Here is a 14529-nt window from a genome sequence, read left to right as displayed (position 1 = left end):
CCTCTGGGAAAATTCCCAGTAGCGGAATAGCTGGTTTAAAGGGGATTTCCAGACCAACTTTTCTAAGGAGTCTCCATACTGATTTCCATAATGGTTGCAGTAAGCCTTTCATTTTTAAGTGAGTGCATACTGGTCGGCATTTTCAAAAGTCCAACAGACTTCAGAAAAGCAGCTACTGAGTCAGAACCTCCAAAAGCTACCAAAATGCAGGACAAGCAGGGCTCCCACAAGGGTTGGGTCCCCAACCCTAACTTCGGAGGCTCCTGGGGAAGGGTGACACGATCCACAGAAACCTGCAGTTTGTTGATAGCGCACGCTGCTGGGACCGAGCTGTGGATCCCCGCAGGACGCAGGGCCCACAGAGCTGTGCGTGTGCAGGTGCCCGTGCGCGGGGCCTCCTGCTTCCGACCCCCGTGGACCCCTCTCCTGTGGGCGGCTCTTCCTGCCCACATCAGTGCTGTCCCTGCTGAGCGCCTAAGAGAGGGCAGGGGTTTCTGTCTGCTCTGCACCCTGCTCGGATGTCACCACCTGGGCCGCTGCTTTCCTACGTGGTAGCACCCAGGCATCCTCTGGCCACAGCACCCTGTCAATGTGTGTCCCCGGCGGAGGAGGGCATCACCGATCACTCTAGCAGAGCAACAGCAGCGGCGGCTGGCAGGCTCCCCCAGCCATGGGGCGCAGGGCAGTCCCGCATCCTCCTGAGCACAGCTAGTCCACGTGCGCTGGCTCCGAGCTGGCGGCCAGGCTGGGCCTCACACCAGCGTCTGCTTCCCTCCTGAACCCTCCCCATCCCGAGCCCCACTCCACCCCTGACGCTGCGCTCCCATATGTAATGTTGCACTTCTAGCTTTGCCTACTCTTTCTCTATTTTTACCTCGTTAGGTCCTTTTATCCCAACTACATCGCATCTTCTACCTTCTAGGGCAAACTGAACGTTTTGTTTAATTTCACAGTCTATATTCTTTAATTGGGGAATTTAACCTGCTTCCCTTTTGTCTTGGCAGGGTGTTGCTAGTGTAGCGGTGGGACGACTGGTATATTTGGAACCTTGCATGTCACCTTATTTTATGTTTGTTTTTTTTTTTTCTTTTCTCAAGTTATCTTCTTCTCCTTCTCCTTCTCTAAATGAATTTGGTGCAGGGTCTCACTATGCAGCTCGGACTCGTAGTGATCCTCCTGTTTTCAGTCTCTCAAGTCTTCTTCTTCTTCTTCTTCTTCTTCTTCTTCTTCTTCTTCTTCTTCTTCTTCTTCTTCTTCTTCTTCTTCTTCTTCTTCTTCCTCTTCCTCTTCCTCTTCCTTTTCCTCTTCCTCTTCCTCTTCTTCAAATGTATTTGGTGCAGGGGCTCACTACGCAGCTCAGACTCGTAGTGATCCTCCTGTTTTCAGCCTCCCAGCACTGGGATTATAGGCATGCGCCACCATGCCTGGTCTCAGTGCCTGGCTCAGTGCATCTAGGAGGGCAGGGTCAAGATATCTTCCTGTTTTTGTTTCCTTTACTGCTTTTAACTGACTTAGTTATCTTATTTTTCCTCTTAGCAATTCCCAGAAGTCATGTTTTATTTTCCCTCTGGTAATTCCCTTACATTTATAAAATACATATGTATATCCATCTTTTTCTATCACATTGAGAATCAGCTAACATATGTCTTTTAATTTCTACACAGGAGAAAGCCCTTTATTCACTTTAATTCCCTTCTCTTCCTATGCTCTTTACTATATTTTGTTAAAATCATTTAAAACATTAATTCCAAGTTGTTTTTAATTATCATGTTTCTATCTTCTTCAGAATAATTTTTAACAGTGGCTTCAAGCTGGAGGGCTTTGCTATTAATAATTGTACCACATTCCTATTAATGTGTTTTAATATTTGCTAATTGATCACAGATAATTTACATCATTTGTTACTCCCAATGATTTGTATGTTACTAAAAGGATTCCTGGATTAATTCTTTCAAAATGGTTTTGTAGGGAAATATTTTTTTTGCATTCTTAAGTAAAAATCAAAAAAAGGTTAAATGCAAGACAAAGGGAATAAATATCTAAACATTCTTGAAAAAGAACAAAATTGGGGGTCTTACATTTCCTGACCTCAAAACCTATCACGAAGCTATGGCAACTGGAAGTATTACAGGGACAATGACACTGACAGGCCACTAGGACAGAACAGGGAACCCAGAAATTACCTGTCACATATGTGGAAAATGATTCTGAAAAAGGGTGCCAAGACCACTGAACGGAGGAAAGGAGTCTTTTTTAAAAATTAACTTTATTGATACATATTAAATATGCATAATGATCACATCATCTTAGGGAATTTATAGCTTTATATGATATATCTTGATTCTTTTCTTCCCAATTTCCTTCCCTTCCTTCAGTCCCTCTTTCACTGTTTATTTACAAAAGTTTTCCATATTTTGGGGAAAGAACAGTCTTTGTCACAGGGTGCTGAAAAAACAAAACAGCAATACTCCAAAGAATGAAGTTGGACCCTTACTTACAAAAATGAACATAAAATGGATCAAAGATCTAAATGTAAAATTAAAAGCCTTAGAATGAAATACTGGGAGACACTGAATTTGGAAGTTATTTCTTGGATACAACATCCAAAGAATAAACAATGAAAGAGAAGTATAGTTAAAATGGATTTCATTAAAAGTAAAAGCTTTCACGCATCAAAGGACCCTCTACACAGAATGAAAAGGTAACCTATCCAATAAAAGAAAATGTCTGCAAACCACACATCTGATAAATGTTTAATATTCAGCATATATGAGGAACTATGCTTCAACAAGAAGATAACCCAATTTTAAAAATGGGCTAAATATTCGAATAGCCATTTCTTCAAAGAAGATAGACAAATGGCCAATCAGCACATTAAAAATACTCAATATAAGTAGTCATCAGAGAAATGCAAATAATGAGGCACTATTGTACCTCACACCCATTAGGATGGCTAGTTATTTAAACACACACACACACACACGCACACGCACACGCACACGTATGAACCAGAAAATGACAAGCGTTAGGAATGCCACAGGGAAATTGGAACCCTTCGCAATCCTTTATATATTGCTGATAGGAATGTAAAATGATGTAGTTGCTATTAAAAACAGTGGTTCTACCTTTGGCATTTCTCCCCCCAAATTAAAGACTGACTTACTTTATGACCTAGCAGTTTAACTTCTCAGCACACAGCCACCAAAGAGAATTGAAGTAGCACTTAAATGAATATTTGTGAAACTACACTCACTGTCAAATTATTCCCAATAGCTGGGGACAACACAAGTGTCCACCAATGTGTAGACATACAAAATGTGACACATGCATGCAGCAGAATATTATTAAGTCTTAAAAAGTTTCTGACACGTGGTACAACATGGGTAGACCTGAAGGATGTCACACAAAATGAAATAAGTGAGTCACAGAATAATACATCCTGGTGACTGCATTTATGCACACACAGTGCCTATATCGGTAGATAAAGCATTTAAATTTACAGACACAGAATGCAGAAAGCTCTTGGGATGGTGAATGTTTAATGGGTGTAGTGTTTTCAGTTTGGGAAGATGAGAAAGTTCTGAAGATAGACAGTGGTAACGGTTGAATAACCATGAGAATCTACTTCCTGCCACTGGAAAGCACGCTTAATTAATGAGACATTCTATTTGGCATAATTCATTATAACAAAAATTTTAAGATAAGCCAACAAATGAGTAAGAATCAGATCGAAGCTTTTCCACTGACCACATACTGTTCAAGGAAAAGTACATTTGAAGATGAGCGTGGTGGGGGTGGATATAATTTGGAACCAAGAATTTTATGGGCAGTGAAATTCTCTCTATGGAATATGCATAGGCTCAGAAAATTCTTTATTCATAGATTCTTGAAAAAATTCACTGAGAAGGATAAAAATGAAAACTGGGCTTTGTAGAGGAAGAGGGGAATTGGGCTGGAAGAGGGGGCAGGGTGGGCAGAAGTGCTGGGTGCAGACCCAGCTCCCTACGGTGCAGCTGGTCATCACGTATATCTAAATTGTACCAATAAACAAATAAAAAGGAAACTTCATGTTCATAAGGCAATGCATGTGGAAAATAAAAAAGAAAATGAAATCCACCATGAAAAGGTAAGATACAAGCAACAAAGTTGAATTACATATTTGGGTTATTAATCAAATGGCTGCATTAAAAATCTAATTGGTATAGTGCTAAAATCCAGAAAACGTACAGTTATTTTGATAGGTTATTTTAATAATTCCATATATAAGGTTACTTTAAGCTTATGCTTGTCACATCATATTAAAGCAGAAATGTTACATAAACATTTCAGAAGATTGGCATTGATACAATTTGACAACCATGATAACCTAAAATACAATATGTCCTCGCAAAGTAGAATAGAAAACAAGTCCTTTAACCTGATAAGGAATCTTTTAAGAAAACACTGTCACATATGTGCACTCCCTCGTGTTTGGGACGTCTGCCACCAGTCCTCATAAAGAAGATGATTTAATTAACAAATAAGGTGATTAAAATAAATGGTATAAAATGTTAAAAGAAATTAGAAAACCTTGTTATTCTCAGTGGACAATATGATTTAAAGGTAGAAAATAACCTTGGACATAAATTATAAGAGTTCTGTAGAATCTTTAAGAAACAAAATTAATACACAAAATCAACTGATCTTTTATATACTATAAAGACTTAGAAAATCAAATAAAAATTTCACTTATTACTCTACCAGTATAAACCATGTAGGTCTACATCCAACGATAATGCAGAAGTCTTATAAATTATAAAGGTTCACTAAATGTTGAAGTGAATGGAAATAAAAGGAGAGGAAAAGCTCGGAGACTTACACTTCTATAGAGTTAACACAATTGTATTCAGTACCTCAAAGGGGGATGTGTGTGTATGCGTGTGTGTGTGCATGTGGGTGCACATGTGTGTGCACTGTTAATTGTGAAACTTATCAAAGGTACAAAGTTCAACACACATTTGAAAAAGAGCAGAGTTGGAGGAGAGAGAAAAAGCAATGTGGGGGCAGAAATGAAGGCACCATGTCACTTAAGGACAAATACAGGAGTAGGGTAGCAGAGAAAATCTAGCAGAAGACAGCATATGACATACGGCCCTTTGATGTATCATAGGGGACTTTAAAGGTCAGAGTGGACTTCACACATGCTGAGCTAAGGCAGCTGATTGGCTGTATGGAAATAATGAGCTTAGATCTCTAAATCCTTACCCAGGACAAAAACAAAACCCAAAAAAGCAAAATTCTGCCTTAAGGCTACGCTATAAAAATTTCACAAGAAAATATAGGAAGTATTTTACAGCTTTAGAGTAAGGAAGAATTTGTTAGATAAAACAAGGACCTACTGCAAAGCAAAAGATAAAAATGATTAATATCACTGAAAAACTTTCTCGTGCAAAGGCACTGTGAAGAAAGTGAGTAGAAAACATGTAAGTGGGAGAAGATGTTTGCAAAATACAACCAAACGAGAAACAGTACCAGCATATTTAAAGAATTCTGAGATTGAATTAGAAAAGATAAACAATTCAGTAGAAAAATGGGCTAAAGAAATAAGCAGGAATTTTATAGAAATAGGAGAACAATAAAATTCTGAGAAAAGAAAAAAATTCTGATGTTCTCTCTTTTAATTAAAGAAATGCAAATTAACATCACAAAGAGATAATATCCTACATACTTCATAGATAGGCAAAAATACTCTAAGTGGACAAAACCCTGTGTTGGTGGGAACATGGCCAGCCTCAGTGGGCAACAGGCAGCCAGGGCAGAGAGCGGCAGGCACATGGGTGGTGCCTGGGCGACAGTCGCATTCTCTCAGTCACCATACATTGGGCATGCTGCTGCCCACACGGTCATCCTCGAGCCATTCGTAGCTTCTGTGTCCACTGTTGTTGGTGTGCTGTACTTTATAATGACGAACACACCAAGAGAAGGGAAACAATGTATGCCTAACAAAAACCCTGCAAAGGCACCTATGGAAGAGTGCTAATAAGAAAGAAAAGTGTATGAATGATCTGAAAAAAATCTATCAGACTTCACTGAAAAGTATAAATGAAAGCAGGGTAAGTAGGAAAACACCATACTACCAAAGAGGTAGGAAATACTGCAAGATAAATTTCTCTGTATTCGAACTCTAAAATCAATGTAAATTAACAAATTTTCAGCAAGCTTAAAAAAGCTTGTCTAGACAAGCCACGTCTAAAGTTCCTTGTGGAGTGTCATACTGGTGTGAAGGAGAAGAAGGCGAGTTGTACCAAATTTAAAAAAAAAAAATCATTTAATTTACTCCCAACTGAGAGCAACTGAAAATTGCTTAGGGCAACGGGCCTGTCCATGTAAAACACCCAGAGGTTCTAGACAGACAGCTTTATTTCTCAGCATATTGCTTGGCCCTAAAGACAGAGCTGGAAATGGCTAAGCACTCAACCTAATTCTAGAGGCAGAAATGCCAGCTGATGACCTGCCTCTGGCAAAGGTGGCCACTGGAGTCCTGAGGCCCATGACAGCACCAGGCCAGGTGACTGTCCCTGGAAGAAATGGATAAGTTCTGCTCTCAAGCTAGAAGACCTTAGCTGTTGACTGTGCTGAGGGTGGAGTAAAAGCCTCCCACAATACTGCAGATCATCAACTGAGGCGGATAAAAAAGGTATGGTATTTTTATACACTGGATTATTACTTAGCTATAGGAAAGATAAACTTGAGGCTTTTATAGGTAAATGGATGAAACTAGAGACCATACTCATAAGTGAATTAAAGCAGACCCACATGTATAAACATTGTATCACACTGTGAGTGTAAGAACCTGAAGGAATAAATATAATCCAAAAGGTACAATAGATACCCTGCCAGGAAAAGATACTGCTCAAAAGGGAGGAGGGGGCACCTGGGATGAGGGAAAGGAGGAAGAAAGAAAGAAGGGAGGGAAAAATCCATGGATGTGTATACACAGGATAGCTTGGATAACTGTACTACTGATTTCTACCTGTCTATTGAAAGGAGCAGTTAATGCTTAATTTGTTTCTCTTATTTTTAATTTTTTTAACCAACTTTGCATGCTTGTATCTGGTAATCTGAACAACTAATTTGAAAACAACAATATGCAACATAACGATCAGTGCTGGATTCCTCTCATTGCATTTAGTGCAATTCTGTATCATTTCTAATGTTTTTTTTTTTTGCTATTTTTAATTTTCTTAAAAAAAAGAACATTGCTAAGCCAGCCTCCGTTTCTCCGCTTGGTTCAGTGTCCAGCTCCATGCTACCTGGTGGCCCCAAACACCAAGGATTATCACTGCTTTTTACTATGGTTCTCATTTACTGAGTGCTTCCACCCCAGGTACTGGGCAGAAAGTACCACACAATCTTTGAACCCCACGAGGATGCTGTGAAGTGACCCCTTGTCCTGCAGGGTGATGGGCAACAAGCTGCCCACAAACCCCAAGCTCAGAATTTCTGGGATGAGCCTGTGCTCTGAGGCCAGGTATACACCTCCTCTGTGTTCAGTGTCCCTCCCTCCCTCCGTCCCTCCCTCCCTTTCTCTCTCCCTCCCTCCCTTCCCTTCCCTTTTCCGCAGTAGGGACTTTCAAGATGCTCTCCTGGCTCTGCCCACAACCCAGATCAAATACCATGTTTCCCCTGCACCTTCCCTTAGAGTCACCTTCCAGCCAGAGCAAGCTCCATGTCCCAGCATCTCCCAAGCCGAGCTCACCACTGACCCACCCGTTGGGCGCCTGACACTGTGGTGCGCAGCCCGATTTTTGGAAGTATGAGGCATATACGGGTTTCATACACTTAGCAGTGAGTGAGACAGGCGGAGGGCAGCTTTATTCCTCAGCCATCCTAAGAGTGTTGACAGAGGCATGAAATCTCAGCCCTGGGCTATAATTCATACACAGAGCACTCAGCTTGTCACTGGCTCAGGAAGGTGGGCGAGTTTCATCCAGGCCAGGCGTTCAGCCCTGCCTCAGGCCTGCTGGTACCAAGCTATGTTTCTGGTTCTTGAATAGAGTTGAAACTTGCAATATGTCCTGGCTAAATTTTCTGTACATTTAAATACAGGAAAAATAAGGCTAACAGCTTCTGGCAAGAAAGAAGAGATTCTTATCGTTTGTCCTTTAAGATGCTACAAGTCTAGAATACACTGGGAATGAGTTATGGGAAGGTGTGGAAGGCTGAGGTAGGTCTCAAAGTGCAGGTTCTTCTAGAGAGAAATGTGAGAAAGCTGCCACTGATTTTAAAATGCATTCAGGTCAGGAATGTAATCAGGGGTAGAGAAAAGACTGTCGGCCAACATGGAGGGAAGGAGAGGCACTGTGTGTGCACCCTAACCCGAGAGGGAATGGGCGCAGCTAAAATGAGATTGTTCCTTTGGACCTGAGTTCTGGCTCTGAAAGGTGGCTGTGGCCGGCTCGGACAGGGCAGTGGCTTGCAGACACCACCAGTGGGAGATGGCATGCTCTGGACAAGGACCAAGGAGACATGCCTGCTGCTGTGAACACGGGGCGCCTGTAGGAGCTGCGAGCAGACATCCAGGCTACCCACGCTGACATTAGAGCCTCTGCCCTGCATCCCTTTCTTTGACTCTGGAGGCACCTGTGGGGTGGCAGGAGCCCAGGGATTGTTCCCAGCCATACCTCTAATCTGATGTGTGGTCCTGAGCAGCCTCTGCAACCCACTTTGCCTGTCCATCCAACATCTCAAGGCTCGGGTTGTTCCAACGGGTGCTGAAGGTGAAGGGGCATCCAGCTCTGAGGACACTCTCGGGGCTCACAGCAGTTCACCTCCATAAGACAACATTATTATTATTATTATTTAATGTATTTAGTCCAGGGTCTCCAGGGTCTCACTACACAGATGAGACTCGTAGTGATCCTCTTGTTTTCAGCCTCCCAAGTGCTGAGATTACAGGCTTGTGCCACCATTGTCAGTCTTGGTTGCCGACTCATTGTACCCCGGGGGTGGGGCTGGCATGGCATGCCGGGGATCAAACCAGGTGTCACTGCACCTGCCTAAGCAGGCACTTTAGTCTGCTGAGCTATCTGACCAGCCCCAGGCAACATTATTTTAAATTTAAAGAAAATTCAGGCTCAGCGAGGCTTATTGGAGAAAAGAAGACCAGGGAAGCTCCCAGGCTTGGCTGCAAAAGGTGCCAAAGAACAACAGCCATCCAGGCCCAGCAGGTGGTCAAGTGACTTCTAGGTAGAGCTAGGGGAAGGGGAGACACTGCCCACCAACTACAGGGCTGGGAGACAACGGAGGAGCAAGTACAGAGCAGGTGTGCGACAGGTCGATCCAGGTGTGTGACGGGGTACCTGGGTGTGCAACAGGTCAACGGGGCATGTGAAGGTTAACACAGAGATGTGAGAGGTTAGTAAGCACACGTGCACTCTCTGGTTTCCCCGGGCTGGGTGCCACAGACCCTGGCTTCTTGCTCCTCCTCCTTCCTCTCACTCCGACCAAGAGCTTGCTGTACTTTTTCTCCTGGCTCCCTTTCTCCTGGCCCCAATATACTTTCAGCACGCACAAGGTGAGTGCCCTCAAGTGCCACATTTCCCAGGAAATCTTTGCTAATCAACTGATTTTTTAAAAAGGCATGGACTGGCTTTATTATTATTTACATTATTATTTGCTCGATGCAGCTTTCAATCACACAATACTTTGTTATTAACCATAGTCACCATGTTGTGCTACAGAGTTCTTGAATTTATTCTTCCTAAGTGAAATTTTGTATCCTTTGACTAATACCTCCTCAAACCTCCAGACCCAGATCGCTACCACTCTACTTTCTGCTTCTGTAGTTTTTATTTTAAAGATTTCATGATGCTTGCTGTCAGCGCTTATCCTGTGCCTAGCTCATTTCGCTCAATGTCATGTCCTGTAGGGCACAAACAACAGGAATTTGTCCTTTTTCAAGGCTGGATAGTACTCTGTTCTGCACGTGTACAACCATTCCTTTGCTGATTCGTGCACTGATGGGCACTTAGATTGATCCCAAGTCTTGGCTATTGTGAATAAATCTTCAACAAGCATGGATGTATGCACTGGGTTTCTTTTTCCTTTTCTTTATATACCAGTAATAGCATTGCTGGATCAAACAGCAGTTCTGTTTTTAATTTTCTGAACAACTTCCTAGCTGTTTTCCATACTAGTGAAGCTAATTTTTGTTCCGACCTATGGTGTACAAGGGTTCCCTGTCAAACATCCTCTAAAAGGCTTGTTCTTTCTGTCTTTTGTACTCACAGAAGTGAGGCACTATTTCAATGTGGTCAACTAGCAAACTTTTAATGAGTGCCCATTTTGCCAGGAGCTGTGGGAAGTAGGGCAGAACTACAGTGGACTGGGTCTTGCCCTCCAGTGCCCTGTGGTATGAAAGATTTAACAGACCTGGGATCTGAGGCGTGCAGTGTTGCCTGCTCCCTAGTGAGCATGCTGCACCCACCGAGAACAGCCAGAGTCCAGCAAGGGCACAGCCACTTCTGCTGTCGGCCTTGGGGGCAGGGGACTGCTCAGAGAGGAGGCAATTGTTTCAACCTCAAACACCAGATTTGAATTTCCCAAAGAAGGAAAAGGCAAGCTGAGTGACCTGGCGTTCCCGGAGTTTCTATTCTGCACCATGCCCTGGACTGGGCAGGTGTGCTACATGCTTTCAGGTAATTCTCACAACCACAGCAGAGGAAAAGGTACTGAAGGGATACACAGGCCTGTCCTCTCCTCCCGGGTAGGAGAAATCTCTCCCAAGGGAGCCGCAAGTGCAAAGACACAGCACGCAGGGAGAGGGGTGGCTGGTGTCCCGTGCTTGAAGGAGGCACTGTGCATGCAGGGCCAGGGGAGCATTTGGTGAAGTCCCAGGGTCGGTTCTGTTGGGGAAATGAGCAGGAAGGCTGCACAAGATGCTGAGGATGAAAAGCAACTGACAGATGTGAAGCCCTCACAGTTAAAGGTTCTGCTTTGTAAAGAGGACAAAAGCATCATCTAATGACTAAAAGAAAACAGTAAACCATATTATTCAATCTAAAACTTAGTGTTTTTGAAACCCCAAAGTAAAATTTTCTGAGTAGAAAAACACAAGACTGAGGGAGCTATTGCACAGCCAAGGAAGGGGAAAGATCCTGCTCCTGCCCCTCCTCCATCCAGGGTGCCATCGCAGAGCCTCTCTCAGACCTAAGAGAGGGGAAAGACCCTGCCTTCCACACCTCTGCAATCCCAGAAACCTCTGTGTGAGGATCCGAGGTCCCTGGCCCATCTTCCTACCTCACTGGAAGGGCAGCCGTTGCAGGAAGTGCCTAGGACACTGCAACCAGCTTGTCAGGAAGAACCCAGGGTAATTCCACACTAACAAGGGGCAATCCTTTTCATACGAACTCCTACCTTACAATTGGTTCTACTATACAACTACAGACTTTGTTCCTGTGCTCTAAAGTAAAAAAAACAAACCGATATTTATCAAAGTTTGACAACTTCTAAATTGTACTTGCTGCTATCATTACTGCTAATTGTAATGTTATGGATGTGATGTCATATCTATTGTAATCAGTTATTCTCCTTTGTGTAACAATATTGGGACACACTGGGGTAATAGCCTCACCAAACGCTGTACTAAAAGAATGGGCACAGAGTCAAACAGAAGGCAACATTCCACTCTCAATTAATTGGGAAGATAGGATCTTGGGACAGACACAAACCAAGAATCTCCGATGCATAGAAGATATCCCTGAAGCCCAGACTCTTCCTGGAAAGGCCATGATGCTCATGATATAGCTACCTACTACTGAAACTCACAAGGAGCACCACAGAAAGCAAAATAAAAAAATTTTCTGGAATATAAAATTGCAAGACAAAAAAGATGTAATCTCAGACCTCTAGCTCATCCAGAACAAATTTAGGAGACATTGACATAGAAGAAATTGGAAGTCACATACCTGAACTTTCTGAAATGATAGCAACTAAAGTAAAGAAATAATTCCAGGAGGCCCCAGAGGAAATCATATCAGAAATAATTTCTCAGGTAAAGAAACAAATGACAACAATAATGAAACAATTGCTCAGCATATCTGAAGGAGACCTAGATTAAAAAATTAGAGGAGCATAAGAAAATAATGGAGACCTTGAATGAGCAATATTGGAAAGAATTAGAATGCATGAAACAGATTCAAAGAGATATCCTGGAAATTAAAACTTCCATTGAAAGCTGGTAAAACCTCTTGAGTGAAAATGAAGATAGACTTTCAGATCTTGAAGACAGAATTGTTCTAGATTCACAAAAGAAATATTTCTTAAAAATAACAAGGAACCAGGAAATAACAATTTAATAGGTACAGGATGATGTAAAGAAAAACAATGTAAGATTGATAGGTGTCAATAAAAAAGCAGAAGGCAACACAAGTGATATAAAAAGATTATTTGCAGAAGCAATAGTAGAAAATTCTCGATGCTAAAAAAAAATATGACATACAGTTATGAGGAAAATAGAACTCTAATTAGCCAAAACCAAAATAAATACACATCTAGACATATAATAATTGAGATCCCAGAAATTCAGCATGAGAACAGATTATTAAAATCTATTAGAAAGAGAGAAAAAGAATAAAAAATAGATCACTTACAAAGGAAAGCCCATTAGAATCACTGAAGATTTCTCAACATAAACCATCAAATTAAGAAGATCTTGGAGTGAAGTATTTTAAGTCATGAAAAAACCCCAACAACTTCCAAACAAGACTGATGTACCCTGAGAACCTTTCTTTCCAAGCTAATGGGGAAGTAAAATATTTCCACAACAAAGTGGAAGAAATTCTGAAGAAATTCATGATCACTAAACCAATCCTATAAAGAGTACTAAGAGACACTGTAGAAAGAGACAAAAGTGACCACAATTCCACAAACAACAGCAGAAAGAAACCACCAACTAGGGCAAACAATTAAACGGAGGGAAAAAGTAGAGAAGTACTCACAGGGAAGTAACATGACAAAGATAAGCAAATACATATCAGCGATAGCCATCAATGCAAAAAGCCTAAATTCACCAATCAAGAGAAGCAAACTGGCAGAGTGGATTAAGAAACAAAATCTGTATTCAAGAAATATATTTACCTCAAAAGGAAATTAAAAGACTCAAAGTCAAAGGATGGGAAACAATACTCCATGTGACAAGAATCCAGAAAAAATCAGGAGTAGCTATTCCGGTTGTTAATATTATCAACTTCAAACTAAGATTAAAAGGGAGAATGATGGTCCCTACCTTCTTATTAGGGGAAAATGCCAAGAGGAAGATATAACAATCATAAATATATATTCACCCAATATAGGAGCACTCACCTACATAAGACAAATTTTAACAGATAGGAAAAAACAAATGAGCAGTAACACAATTGTAACAGGGGACTTTAACATCTCACTGTAACAAAGAGATCAATTTGGCAAAAAAATCAGCAAAGAAATAACAGAACTAAGCCCACCCCATGAAGAAATGGATTTATTAGACTTTTATAGCGTTTCACCTTTACAGGATGATGTAAAGAAAAACAATGTAAGATTGATAGGTGTCAATAAAAAAGCAGAAGGCAACACAAGTTGCCTTCTCAGCTTCTCAGAATATACATTCTTCACATGGGATGTTCCCTAGAATAGACCATATACTAGTCCACAGAAAGTGTTTAATTCAAAGAAACTGAAACCTTCCCATGCATATATCTTACCATAGTGCAATGAAATTGGAAATTATTGACAAAAGAAACCACAAAACTTCATAAACATGTGAAAATTACATGGCACCCTCCTAAATAACCAATGGGCCACAGATGAAATTAAAGAAGCACTTAAACAATATCTACAATAAAAAAATGCAGATACAACTTGCTAGAATATATGGGGTACAATGAAAGCTGTCCTTAGAGGGTAATTAATAGTGATGACTTCATACACTAAGAAAACATAACAAGTGCAAATAAACAAGCTAATGTTCACTGTAAGCATCGAGGAAAAGAAGAGGTAAGTGAAGCCCAAAGCCCAAGGAAGGAAGGCTATTATAAACATCAGAGGAGAAACTAATGCAATTGAGACTAAGAAAACAATACAGAGAATTAATGAATCAAAGAGTTGGTTCTTTTAGGAGGCCAGTGCCTCATCCATTAGGCTACTGGGGAGTTGATTCTTTTACAGGATAAATAAAATTGATAAATCCCTAGCCCACCTTATCAAAAAAGGAGAGGAAAAATTCAAAGTCATGTGCTAAGGAATCAAAAGGGTGAAATCACTACAGGACCTGTGGAAATTCAGAATATCATCAATACCTAATTAAAAAATCTTTACTCTCATAAGACAGAGAACACAGAAGAAATGGACAGCTTCCTAAAAACATGAATTATCAAAGCTGAATTGGTAATATATAAAAATTCTGAAAACCCTAGTATCAGTCAATGATATTGCAAATGTAATTAACAACTTACAAAAAAAAAAAAAAAAGCCCAGGTCCTGATGGATTCACAGCTGAATTTTACAAGA

The sequence above is a fragment of the Octodon degus genome, unplaced genomic scaffold (assembly GCF_000260255.1).
Source record: "Octodon degus isolate 3935 unplaced genomic scaffold, OctDeg1.0 scaffold00002, whole genome shotgun sequence".
NCBI classification, from domain to species: domain Eukaryota; kingdom Metazoa; phylum Chordata; class Mammalia; order Rodentia; family Octodontidae; genus Octodon; species Octodon degus.
The sequence above is the reverse complement of the archived record's forward strand: the minus strand, read 5'-3'. Positions refer to the sequence as shown.